This window comes from Myotis nattereri (genome assembly GCF_964212035.1).
Source record: "Myotis nattereri genome assembly, chromosome: 8".
In the NCBI taxonomy this organism is placed as follows: Eukaryota; Metazoa; Chordata; class Mammalia; order Chiroptera; family Vespertilionidae; genus Myotis; species Myotis nattereri.
Window position 1 is genome coordinate 11,977,112 of NC_138083.1, and position 13,555 is coordinate 11,990,666.

The window sequence follows — 13,555 nt, forward strand, 5'->3', positions numbered from 1 at the left end:
TTGGGGGATATTGGGGTATGGCTTGAAACTGTTACCTTGAAATTTAGAGTAGCAGCAAAAGTTAAGTGTATTTACAGAGCACATCTTTAGAAAACAGGCTTGGTTCATCCTTCACTATTGGCATTTAGTATTTTTCAGTATGTTTAGCCAATGACATACTCTCAGATGCGTCCTGCTATTATAGGTGGATTCCAAAGTGTTGAGGAGATAATGTGTTGGTTGGGGTTGACCTAAATTTACAAAGGCAGATTGTCCATGCGCTGTCTGAAGTTGTCAGATTGTGGGAGCACTAAAAATGACTGTCCCTAGAACTATACAAAGTGTAGTTTTTAAGGATCGTGAGGTCCATTGGCAACGTCATTTCTCATCCTTAGGCTTCACCAGTCTAATGGCCTCAAAACACTAGGGATCCCATTTGTTTTCTTCAGGCCAAAGAGAAGAGCCCATGAACACTGCCTTGGAAGAATGTCAAGTCGAAGGGCAACAGCCTGCCTTCTGTAAAACACAGCCCCTGTCCACCGAACAGCCCACCAGGAAGGGTTCGGGCATCACCCATGGGGTTGCTTCTCATCTCCAGTCCGTGTGTGAAGCACGAGGCACTCACACCTCATTTAAGCTGGAGCATCAGCCACCACCAGCCAGGTGTCCCTGCCCTTCCCGCTGCAGCGCAGCCACTGAGAGCTGGGGCTCTCGGCACGTGGTGCCTCAGGGCTGCCCACACGCCCCCTCCCGCCAGATGTAGTCCAGGCCCAGCTGGGCCCGCGCAGGGATCCCAGCACGGCCACCTGACTGAGTGCGAGGGGTGCTGCGGCCTCAGCTTGTGCTCCGCCGCCGGCGCTGCGGCCAGAGGAAGGCGCCTGCCTTGCACACGGGCCCTGGAAGCGCACTGCGGCCTTTATCTGCGGCGCCTCCTAGTGGGTCAATGGCAAATCCTCTTGGTTCTCGCGAGATTTCTTCCTCAGTGGGGATTATATAATTTCCCTTAGGCGGGGTGGTGGGGTGCTGGCGCCACCCTCCTTCAGAAAAAGTTAGGTGCCAGCATAATTGGGAGTAAGAGAGTTGTCCCTGGGGACACGTGTGGAAAGGGTACTGCGTCCCCCCCCCACACACACACTCAGCTGGACAATGAGTCCTCTTATGCTAATGAGCACTTACGTCACTTCCGCTCTTTCTCAGCCGCCATTTTGGCTAGGGCAGGTTCGGGGACTCGCTCTGAGGCGCTTGTATTGTCTGCTGAGGGGAGACGCGGGACCTGCCCCCTCCCCCGCCCGTTGCAGCCGCAGCCGCCGCCGGCCCGGTCTCCCCTCCGCCGCCCGCCGAGATCCATGAGCTGAACTCCCGCCCCCCCGGCCGCCGCCATCTTGTTCCCCCTCCCCCTCCCGCGGGCAGCGCTAAGGGGGATTTTGGCGTCTCCTCAGGCACAGCTCCCTCTCTCGGTCCCCGCAGCTGAGGAGCGAGAGGAGCGCGGCCGCCGCCGTCCGCCCGCCCGAGCCAGTGAAGCGGCCTCTCCCACACCCTCCGTCTCCTCCCTCCGCCCCTCCTTTGTCTGCACCGCTCGACGACGCCGCCGCCCGCGCGGGGACTGGAGGAAGCCGCTCGCGCCGCCGCCGCCGCCCGCCGCTCTGCTGCGCCCGCCGCGCCCCCCGGCAGCAGCCGCGGCCGCGGCGCGAGCCGGAGCCCGCCGAGGCCACCGAGCCCGGGCGCGCCCTCGCCGCCACCGCCGTGCCGCCGCCGCCCGCCCGCCGCTGCTACCGCCCGGCCCCCGAGCACGCCGGCCCCGCGCGCGCCTCGAGGCCGAGTCAAGGTAAGCCGCGCGCCGCCCTGCGGCCTGGCCCTCGGTCCGCGCTCCTCTCGCCGAGCCGGCCCCGGCCACATTGTTGCTGAAATTGCCGGCCCTCCAACCACACACGCTCCTGTGCATACTCGGGGGCTGGCGGGCCGCCCGCCCCGTTCGACCCGCTCCCCGGCTCTGCTCCGTGGGCCAGGCGCCTCCTCCTGCAGCCCGACCCCCGCTCCCCGCCTCGGGAGCCCGCGGAGCCCAGCGAGCCAGCCTGGCCGCCGGAGCGTCAGCCGCTCCTGGCATCTCCCTCCACCCCGCCCTCCGCCAGAACCGAGCTTCTCCCATCCCTGGAACTCAGCCTTTCCTCCCGCCCCCCCTCCCCGCCGGCCCCCACGCACACCCCCAAAGCCTGGGACGAGCCTTCTGCCAGGTCTACCCACCCATAGCTAGGGGCGGGGGGCAGTCTGGGGGCGGGAAGCGTGCACCGCACGAGTGAAAGTCTGTCGGCTGTGCGAGCCTTCCTCCCGATGTGCCAGCTCCCTGCTCTCCTGACCACGGAGTCCACCACCTCTTCGCTCCATCGCAGCGCCTGGTCAGCACGACCCCCCAGGAGCATTCTGAGCCCCAACTTATGCGAGGGTAGAAAATGGAAATCCAGGAAGCCGGGAAAAGATTTTTTTTTAACGCAATGAATGGGGAATAGTTCTTTGAGCGCCTTTTTATTCACCTCTTCCCTCTGGGCTGCCTGACTGACTTCCCCTCCCCCCGACCTGGATGCCTGTCTGCTGGAAAAGGCGCGATTGCTTCTCTTCCTCTTCTGCCCAAGATCGGGCACTAAGATCTAACATCCTTTCCAGCCACACACACCCACTCCAAGTCGTCTTGATGTTCTGCATTCACCAATTCCTCTGGACAGTTCTTGCCATAACCCCATTTCTCAGACAAAGGCTTAGGAGGGAAAAAGAACCAAACTGTTTCCAGGGTTTGCCATTTTAATGCTGTCCATCCCCACACACCCAGTTCCTATTCCTGATGCTTCTTGTGCCAGTGCCTTGAACCTTCGAAAGGAAAAAGGAAAAAAAAAACTCCTGGGGAGCTTGATACAGTTTCTTTAGAAATCTGCATTGTTGCTTCTGGTTTATGGCCATGAAGAAAATACCCGCCCCCACCCAAAATGCACCGCAGCCAAGTCGGCTAAAGGCTATGAGTGTTGGAGTCAGTAGGGGGCGCATTCTCTGCACTGGGTAAGGCTGCAGAGGGGGGAAGGGCCCCAGAGCTAGAACAGGATGTGCTTCACAGCGCCTTCTACAGACCATGGGAAAATGGGCCTAGCAAGACACACTGCACTCTTAGTTGGTGAGCTGACAGCAACATGGCGAAGGATTGAGTCAAGAGCAGTGATTTTTATATCTTAAAAAATCCACCCTGCATTTTAGAAGTTCTGTCTTTTACTTTTCAAAACTGTTGACCCTCAAGCAGTCTACTTTAGTTCTTGATGAATCACCTTGGCACATCCTTGGTACCCAGATTTCCCCTTGTCTGGAATTCTTCCACCTTAAACTTTGTGTCACCATATCTTTCCAAGGTCAGGTGGTAAAGGGAAAAGCTTAAAACCTAAGAATAACTGGTTTGGGGTATTGCTGATATCTCCCTTCTTAATGGCCCAAATCTTCCCAACTCTTTGAGAGTTCATCATTCTTCAGGTATGGTAGATGTTAGTGGGGGTAGTAATTTTCATAAGCACGTAGTTGGGTGTCATGATTTGCAAAGCCTTGTTGGTAAACATCTAGCCCACATTGAGTTCTCCATTATCAAACTCAACAGTTGATTGTAAAATTTTGTTTTCTTTCAACTTTGGGATTGTAATTGCCACTCATTATCTTAGTAGCCAACCACCTTTGCAAAAGTGTTGACGCTGGTCTTTGGTGAACACTTACCTCCTTAGTCTGTGTTAATTTCTATAGATTTTACTCTTGTTATTTCCATAGGTGTGAGATGCACAGTGCGAAACCTAGGCCCCAGCTGTTGCACCATGATGCACAGGGTTGTACTTTTTGTACTGAACTAGACATGTAGCCTAGTGGTTATGCCCCGTACTACTATTTTGAGGATCTGGACTGCGTTCCTGCTTTGCTCTTTGGACCACATTGTCAATTCACACTGGTGGGTATATTCATTTTGGAGGGTGGGAACTGCAGCAACAGGGAAGCCAGAGACTTCTTCCTCCTTGCTCACCACCAAAGCCAACACTTCCAAAATTTTAGCCTACCCACATTCCTCAAGGAACCGTTTAGAGATGGTTGCGTTTGCGGGTTCTGAACAAATGACTTATGACTTGTTTAAGAGAAAAATTTTAATATTTTGTAGTCTGCACTCTTAACATAAAGTATGTTAAGTTCTCAGTTAATGCTCTTTTGGTGATCCAATCTCAAGTTGTTAAGCTTCTAAAAACCTTAAAGATTCTCTGATCAGAACAGGCTTTTCCATGAACATGTACTTGCTACCAGAGATTGACTGGTTATTGATACTCAGGGGTACTTCAAGTATTTTATATAGATACACCAAAATAAATTTACGGGGAAATGAATGGGTGTATTATTTGATACGTAGTTGACCACTTTGGTGCTTAAGGGAGACTTCACTGGACATTTGCTACCAAGTAACATTTTGGTGAGTGAAAAAGGAGGCAGTTTCGTTCAGGTATTCCATTAGAAACTTAACTATCTTTTAAATTATTTAGTAATTACAAGAATCAGATATTTAAACTAAATGGGTATTGTAAGTTTTAAATATTGTTTAGTATTTGTTAAATATTTTGATCTAGATTTGGTTTTTGATATATTACACATATAGTTTTTGTTTTGTTTTTTAATATATTTTATTGATTTTTTACAGAGGAAGAGGAATAGAGAGTTAGAAACATCGATGAGAGAGACATCGATCAGCTGCCTCCTGCACACCTCCCACTGGGGATGTGCCCACAACCAAGGTACATGCCCTTGACCGGAATCAAACCTGGGACCCTTCGGTCCGCAGGCCGACACTCTATCCACTGTGCCAAACCGGTTAGGGCTACACATAGTTTTAAATGAGTAATTTGAAGACAATTTCTTATTTGAGGGTATGTTTGAGATGAAGTTTTTAAAGATTCTATATTTAAGATAGTGTTAACTGATGACATTATTGGTAATAGCTGTTTTTCCTCTACAGTTGCTGTGAGCTCTTAGAAAAGCATTCTGTGGTTTCAAAGGTTTCCCTGGTTTGACACTCAAAAAAAAGGTCAAGCAATTGGGCTTGATGGCTAGAATTTAGGTAAATTGTGAGGGTTCATTAAAGTATAGTAAAAAAGCCTCAATTAACTAGAGGGTGGGTATGGGTATCCTATCCTATTTAATTGAACATTAAGTAGAAATTCCTTCTTTATCTTGGCCCTTGTTGAAAATTTTCTAAGACTACCTTACCAGAGGTTGCTGTACATTATACAAACTAAATTTTTTATTTGGGTTCTTACAGTCTCTATAGAAAATATAAGTGATTGGGCTGTGAATCTAAAGACCCCTCCCTCCTCACCCTACCTGTCTGGAAGTCATTGGTTTTACACATAACACTGTTCATTTGTTTTGCTTAAATTTCCCTTTTTCCCCTTAAGCCAAAGTGCAGAAGTTCCAGAACTATTTATATTAAAATAAAACATCATCATATTTAAGAGATTGTCAAGTAAATTCTCAGTTACTCTTATTTTGATGACCCAATCTCAAGAGTTGCTAAGCTTCTAAAAACTTTAAAGATTCTCTCATTAGACTAAGCCTTTCCATGAGTCTGTACTTGCTTGCTCCCAAGTCAACAACCAATAATAAATAGGGATTTATCAAATAAAATGGCTTTTGATTTTCATTATAACATAAATACATTTATTGTTTCTATTTGATTACTAAAAGCATGATTATGTAAGGTATGCTATGGTTTTGCTTTCCTTGTAACTACCTAAAAATTTTGGAGAATATCTATTAAAAATCTTACATTTTGAAATTTTAAATATTCAGCAATCTGTTGGTTGATATATTTAAGATGTACACATTCTGACTACCCATTTAGTGGGCACTAATAGAGAAAAGAGAAAAGAAAATCTTCAGAATTTAAGTGTATTTTTTCTTTTGAGAAATATATAAATGCCAGAATGGTATAAGTTGTAATAGACCTTGGCAGATTAATTCCATTAATATGTGTGTGTGTGTGCACACACAAAATACAGTCTACTGTTTTAGACTTGGAAATTAAGTGCAGAAAAAGATACCAGAATTAAACACTAGAGTTTTTTAAATAACCTGTTTAAATCTTAGTGAAATAAACTTTTTTTAAATGATGTGAAAGTACAAAATTTTTTATTTTATAAGATTAGAAATTAATTTTATATTTACATCAAGTTGCCCAATACCGTTGCGTAATAAGCTACTTCAGCCTCGACTTCCAAAGGAGGTTCACCTTAAATGAATGTCATAACCCTGTTATGTCTTCCAGAAGGTAAAAAATACTTTCCATGAAAGTTTAACTTTCATTAACTTGTCTAAAATGACATGAAGATTAAGAAAAATATCGTTCCTCTTTATAAATAATTTAATTATAGTTTGATTAACAGTTTGATGTGTTATTAACATTGCATAAACTTTCACAGTTTCCCTTCTTTCATTTTGTAAGAGATTGTGGTATTAAATCTGGAGCAAATGCCATATTTTACTGTTGTGCACTGCTGTCAGTCATACATATTATATTGTTAGTTTGGAAACTTGGCATTTGAAATTGTCATGAACCAAAGTTCCACATTAACTGAATTAATATTTTGAGTGTAAAGGCTGTTTCTTGTTTATACATTGGCCCTTAAACCACCTTGATTTTTGAGATACTTTATAAGAGAAGCCATCTATGTTTTGCCCACTTTAATGGCCATAGTTCCATCATGACTTCATGGTTTTTTATTATTTTTTAATTTTTTTTACCTTGTTAGTTAGAAAGTGGTAGGAAGGATATGATTATGTTCCTTCACTCTCTTAGTGCTTCTTATACATGTGTTTTGGTCATGACCTACCTTTGATTTCTATCAGGTTAGGGATCAGCTTAAATGAGAATCCATGTTCTGCTTCATTGGGAGGAGAAGACTCCCTTCATATGTTATTAGGCTTCTCAAATTGGGATATATATTAAACATACACACACACACTCTCTCTCTCTCTCTAGGGGTCCAGTGCACGAAATTCATGCACGTGGAGGGTGTCCCTCAGCCCGGCATGCGGCCCTCTCGCAGTCTGAGAGCTTGTGGGGTGTCCGACTGCTGCGGAGGCGGGAGAGGCTCCTGCCATCACCACTGCGCTCGCCAGATGTGAGCCTGGCTTCTGGCTGAGCGGCACTCACCCTGTGGGAGTGCACTGACCACCAGGGGGCAGCTCCTGTGTTGAGTGTCTGCCCCCTGGTGGTCAATGTGCATCATAGCGACTGGTCATTCTGCTGTCCAGACGATTTGCGTATTAGTCTTTTATTATATAGGACATGATAATATATGTGAACCTGGTTATGTGGGTCTGTGTGTGTGTGTAAAGTTACAGATAAAATGTGAGCAAACTGTTTAAAGTGCCAGTTTTGACTGAGAGTACATTTTTTTTTCTGATCAGTGTAAAATGCAAAACTCTTAGCACTATTTCTGTTCTGGGTTCCCTCATCTCCATTTATGTATTCACTCTCCTCTACCTTTAGGAGTTCTTTAAGATGCACTCACAAGCTTCCTTGTTTTTGTTGATCCCAAGCGTAGTTCCAAGAGAGCAGCTAAAGAGTTCTAAAATCTTAAGAATTTCATCAGTGTTTCAGAAATAAAGGAGAGCAAAAAAGATTTTTGTTAAGACTTTTCTGAGGGAAGACTTCCGTGAACATATACTACAATTTTAAGGTTTAACTCAAAAACATGCACATCATCTATAAAAGGCTCATCACTGTTTGATTAGCCCTTAGAATTGAAAATAAATTTCTTCACATCTTAATTCCCTCTTCAGTAGGGATAGGTGTATCTGTAATTGAGTTGTTCAACTTTGGGTTGTGTTTATGTGACATTTCTCATATGACTTAGTTGATTTCTTTAATAAGGATGAGTGTAAAGGCTCCCTTGCTGGCCTTTGTGGTATTATCTATATATATAAAGGCTAAGTGTCCATCTTTCCCTCCAACCGGTAGCTATGATGCACACTGACCACCAGGGGGCAGATGCTCAATGCAGGAGCTACCAGGACGTGCACTGGCCATTTAAAAATAAACAGCACCATGGATCTGAAGCCGACAAACCAACGCTTGGCTTCCCCCAAGTGGCCCCGCCAACACCCCAGAGCGACACCCCACCAAACCGCAGCCAACACTGTCAAGACCCCATGGCGCAAAATGTGGCCTACAGCCCAACCCAGAAACAGTCGCTGTGGGCACCGGGTAATGCCCGGCTTGTCTCCCTAGCGACTAGCCTCCTTGGGGTTTCTTCAGCCCAGGAACCGACTTGCTTTATAGCCAGGTGCAAACATTTTACAGTTTAACCAAATGTTTGTGAAGCGTTTTCTCATGCCTCATCTCACTTGATCCTCACAGAAGTCCTGGAGTAGGTAGATAGGAGACTCAGTAGAATCTGTTTTCATTAGCCGGAAAATGGGGATTTAGAAAGTTTAGGAACTTGACCCGACTGAAAAGAAGTAAGAAATAACAGAACTTGAAAATGACTTCAGTTTTTCTCACTGCACAGAATACAGTCAAACACTGCTACAGTTAAATATTTTACCCTTTGTTTTCCCTGTGTGATCTACAATAATAACCTGCTTCATGTTGATATTTACTGCTGTGTTGCTGCAATTACCTGAAAGAGAAGTTGGGGTCCTTCACTGGGCTGGAAAAAGTTTAGCTAATCAGAAAGCAGGTCTAATTAAGCAAGTTTACATATATATATAAAAGGCTAAGTTGACTCACGCATGCACGATACATATAAAGCTCTCGCTGGCGCCAATAGCACACGTGTGTTTCGATCTGTCAGTGTCGATCGTAAATTTGGTTGTTTTTGTTGACATTCTGAAGCCCAAAGAAAGCGGCATCGTTGACAGAATATGTCTGAAGACCAACTATTGCCAAAACGTACCTCTGAAGCCGAAAGAAGCCGGCGGCGTCGACAGAATATGTCTGAAGAACAGCGATTGGCACAACGTATCTCTGATGCTGAAAGAAAGCGACGTCATCGACAGAATATGTCTGAAGAAAAACGATTGGCACAACGTATCGCTGACGCTGAAAGAAGACGGCGTCGTCGACAGAAAATGTCTGAAGAACAGTCATCGACAAGTACTTATTTATTAAATATTTATTACGATATTAAAATATTCTAATTAATTTCCTTTCAATGTGCATGTGTCGGTGCACCAGGCCACTAGTAAAATAATATTGATGGCTTGCCTGTTTTATTTTTCAAGTACTTTATAAACCATTCTCAATTCTCTCAGGACTGTCCTTATTTCACAAGTAGGGAAATTAAGGCAATACCAGGTGCAATATTGAAGCGAGCCCCCAGAATACGGCTGAGCTGGTCCCCAGACCTGTGCTTGGAACACTGGCTTTTATAATGCTCCTATGAGCTGTTTGGTTTATGGGGGCTCAAATGAATGCGTCATAACTTCATAGTGATGTTCTGTGCTTGTATGTCAGCTACCGCCCAAGGATCCCAAATGGGCTCCAGTTATACCCCCACCAGGACAGTGTAGATGAAAACTGTGATGGTAGTAGTTGAAGTAGCATATGTCTGGTTTGAAGTTTACCTGTATGAGGATCTAAAAAGAAAGTTTGGTTATGGTCCTGTTACTTTTCTCAATATTTTGGTTTAGGGGAGTTTTTTATTCCTTCTCTCCTGTGAGCAGTTATTTTTGCTTAGACAGGTAATTGCTGGTTTTTACCCTTCTGCCATTTCTGTCTTTTTCTGAGCCCTTTATACTGCATTGAAGAGCTCGCAGAAACATGTGCTTCCCTTGAAAATCTGTAAAGCTTTCCTTTTCTGGCAAAAGCTGGCAACAGTTGAGAATCCTGCATTAGTGGCATCTTTTGAAACCTGGTGTATCTGAAGAAACTTCTGTCTAGTGGAAATATGGCAAAATGTATTAAACTTTTAAATTGGAAGTACCAATTTAAGTCAACAATTATAATTCTTATTCTTGTGAAAGGTGAATTGAGACTTGGAGTGTCCTAATGTAAGGTGTGCTCAGAATCCTGGTTCAAGATCATTAGACTTAAAATCAAGAAAAACAAAACTGCAGAAAATGTGGGGATTGACCATTAAATGTCAAAACCTATAAGAATAATGTTTTTACTACAGAGAATGCTTTGGTTAATCTTGACTTTAGAAGATGAGTTAGAAAAACTTGGTAAGAGCCCTAGCTGGTTTAGCTTAGTGGATGGAGTGTCGGCCTGTGGACTGGAGGGTCCCGGGTTCGATTCTGGTCAAGGGCACAGGCCCAGGTTCCAGGCTCGATCCCCAGTGGGGGGCATGCAGGAGGTAGCCGATCAATGATTCTCTCTCATCATTGATGTTTCTATCTTTCTCTCCTTCTCCCGTCCTCTCTAAAATTAATAAAAAATATATTTTTTTAAAAAAGAAAAACGATAATTTAAATGTATTATTTTATTTTTCAAGAATGGTAAGAAAAGTACATTCCCCATTACTATGGGAAAGTGATTTCCACCACTTTGATAGAGCATGGAAAAATTTTTAAGGGGTTGAAAATAAGCTACTTTTGTCCTAGGCCATTTAGATGCCAAGGCCAGCCGCATGCTTCTGGAATGATTCCAGAGGACATATCTGGATGTCTTCTTAGGACCAGTGTGAATTGGCTTCCTTTTTTCCACATTTCTCATAAGTCAGGTTTTCCACCTGTATTGACAGCAAGCAGCTCTGTGGAGTTCTTATGTAGACAGCAAAGTGTTAGAATCATGTCCCACAATGTGTCCTTGCTTTGCTGGAATGCCTGTTTTAAAAGTAGTAAATTGGGAAATGCTCTCCATCTCATACTCCCTAAAGCTAGATTGGGATGTTAGCGATATTCTCAATCTTATTAAGCAGTAAGGCATCTTTCTCCCTTTCAAATAAATTTTATGTGAACTCTAGTATATAAAATTAAGGGTTGCGGGTGAGGGGAGGGAGGTCACACCTCTGGTTGTAATTGCTCAGCTTTTATCTTGTCCCTCAGGCGTCATCTTCCCCTCCATCCAAATTCATATCTTAGAGTCTCTCGGCACAATCTCAGAAGTAACCCTGAAAACTATTGGTTCCATTGCTGTTCTAGAAATTCTAGTGGTCATAGCTAGGATTCTTGTTTGAAATCTCAAAGTAGCAGGATAAGCAGCAATATAATAGCATTTTCACTAGTCTCTTAGTCTGAAAGTCTTCTTAAAAGAGGAGTGACTCACATATTTTTTAAATAAATATGCAAAACCTGTATCACACTTTTAATGTTTCTTTGTAATTGTAAGTCATGTAGGTTTATTTTGGGTATTTGCAGGTGTTCTATTGCATAAGCATTTTAAGTGCCACAGCTCTGTAAAGTTAAGGATATGCTTATTCTGACATGAATGGTTCACACACGTATTAAAATAATACTATATGTATATATGTAAGTTTGAATGCACATTATAATGTGTACAAGAACAAATGTATGACAAACACATCTGATTCTCAGGAATAATAATATTTCTTGCTTTTTAAAAGATTGTACTCTGGTGTGAACTCATACTTTTCAGAGTGATTTTCCCAGTATCTGATCTGGTTTAAGATAATAATGACAACTGCTTTTAAGTATTAACTGCCATCATCTCATTTAATCCTCTGACATTTGGTTATACCATAAAAAACAAAAACAAACGAAAAAACAGACCTCCAGAAGTTAAGGAACATTTTTAGGGTCACAAAAATAGTAAGTGGCAGAGCAAGTATTTAAACACAGATCTGTCCAGCTCTTAGGGGTGTATTCTTAGTCACTATATCATACCATCTTTCTTTTTTGGCAGAGGAGAGCTTTATTGTGCTTGTCACCTTCTTGTTACAGAAGTTTGAAGTTATGAGGTAAAATATTTTACATGTGGCTGATAGCTCAGCTAAATTTTTGTCCATGAAAGCAAATTTTGATGTAGGCTGTAGGCTTTACCCTTGAACCTTCTTTCTTCATCCTTTTGTTAATGCTTCAATATCATTACCTTATACCTAAGGCTCTGGTGATTTTGCAGACCTTTCAGATTGAGTGGGTCTGGAGTGGCTGTAATCTTTTTCTGTACCACTACATACTCTAGAGTCATTTCAGTTTTACAAAACTAAAAAAAAAGATGAACTTGTTAAAGTAATCCCAGGTGGATTAAATCTATTAAGTTAAGGCAGAGTTAATTGGAGCTTTTGATGCGGACAAAGTGAGATATAGCAGGTTTTCGAATAATGTTTTGTTCAACAATCAACATGGTTTCAGGTGTGAAATCAATATTGGAATAACTTAATTCCTGTTTATATCAGTTAGCTCTATGGTCAAATTGGTTCTGTTTTACATCTTGTCACTGAAGCTCCAAGAATCTACTAAGGATGACTTTAAGTGAGGACTTACTACATCCTACTGTTCCCTGGCCTCTTGGATTGGAGCAGATTTGCCAGAAAAGTGAACTCTCTACTAAGATTTTTTTGAAGTACTTAACAGTTTGGGGACATTAATATATGACCGTAGAGTCACTCATTCAATATTGTCCAAAATGGTCTGGAAATTTGTGTTTATTTCTGTATCTTCTGCTTGTGTTTGTGAGGGTGTTTCTGGAAGAGATTAGTATTTGAATTGGTAAGCTGAATAAAGGAGATCCATCCTCACCAATGTGGGTGGGTGTCTTCCAGTCTTTGAGGGTTGAATAGAACAGGATGGTGGAGGAAGGGGGAATTTACTCTCCTATCTTGACCTACCCCTGGACTTTGGCACTCTTGGCCTTTCCTCTCGGACTGGGACCCACACCATTGCTCCCCTGGTTCAGACTCAAGACTGTATTACACTGGCTTTCTTGAGTGTCCAGCTTGCAGATGTCAGATCGTGGCTCCATAGTCTCAAGAGCCAATTCCTATGATGAATCTCCATTGTTATATTTGTTGGTTCTGTTTCTTCAGAAAACTATGACTAACAAAACATACTAAGGATACATGAAGGCCCAGAAACAGTATTTCGTGTCAGGGACACAGATGAATAAAGAGATGGGAAAATGTAGTGGTAAAGCCAGAGATATTGACATAGGACAACCTGAGTTCGAACCCCAGTTTTGCCCTTCATCCCCTGAATGACCTTGCTTGCCTGTACCTCTCCGGAGCCTGTTTCTCTCTTCTCCAAAATGGTGTTGAGACAGGGTAGTAAGCCAGAATAAGAATAGGGAAACTGAGACACTTAAGCAGCACTTTGCAGCCACATGGTAAGTCCTGTCTTCCCTAAACCTAGGACATTCCTCCCCAACCAGAAAGAAGGTAAATAGCTTAAATCACTTAGGTAGGCAGTAAAAGTCCAAGTAGTGCCATTTGGCAACCACACCCAAGGACAGATGAAGTTAAGAGAATAAATCTTATTTTGGTACTTTAGCATAAAGCAGATAAATATTCTATTGATTCTTCTCTAAATGCTCAGCCTTTAAACCCCTCAAAATGGCCTGCGGACTGAAGGGTCCCAGGTTCAATTCTGGACTGGGGCACATGCCCAGTAGGGGGTGTGC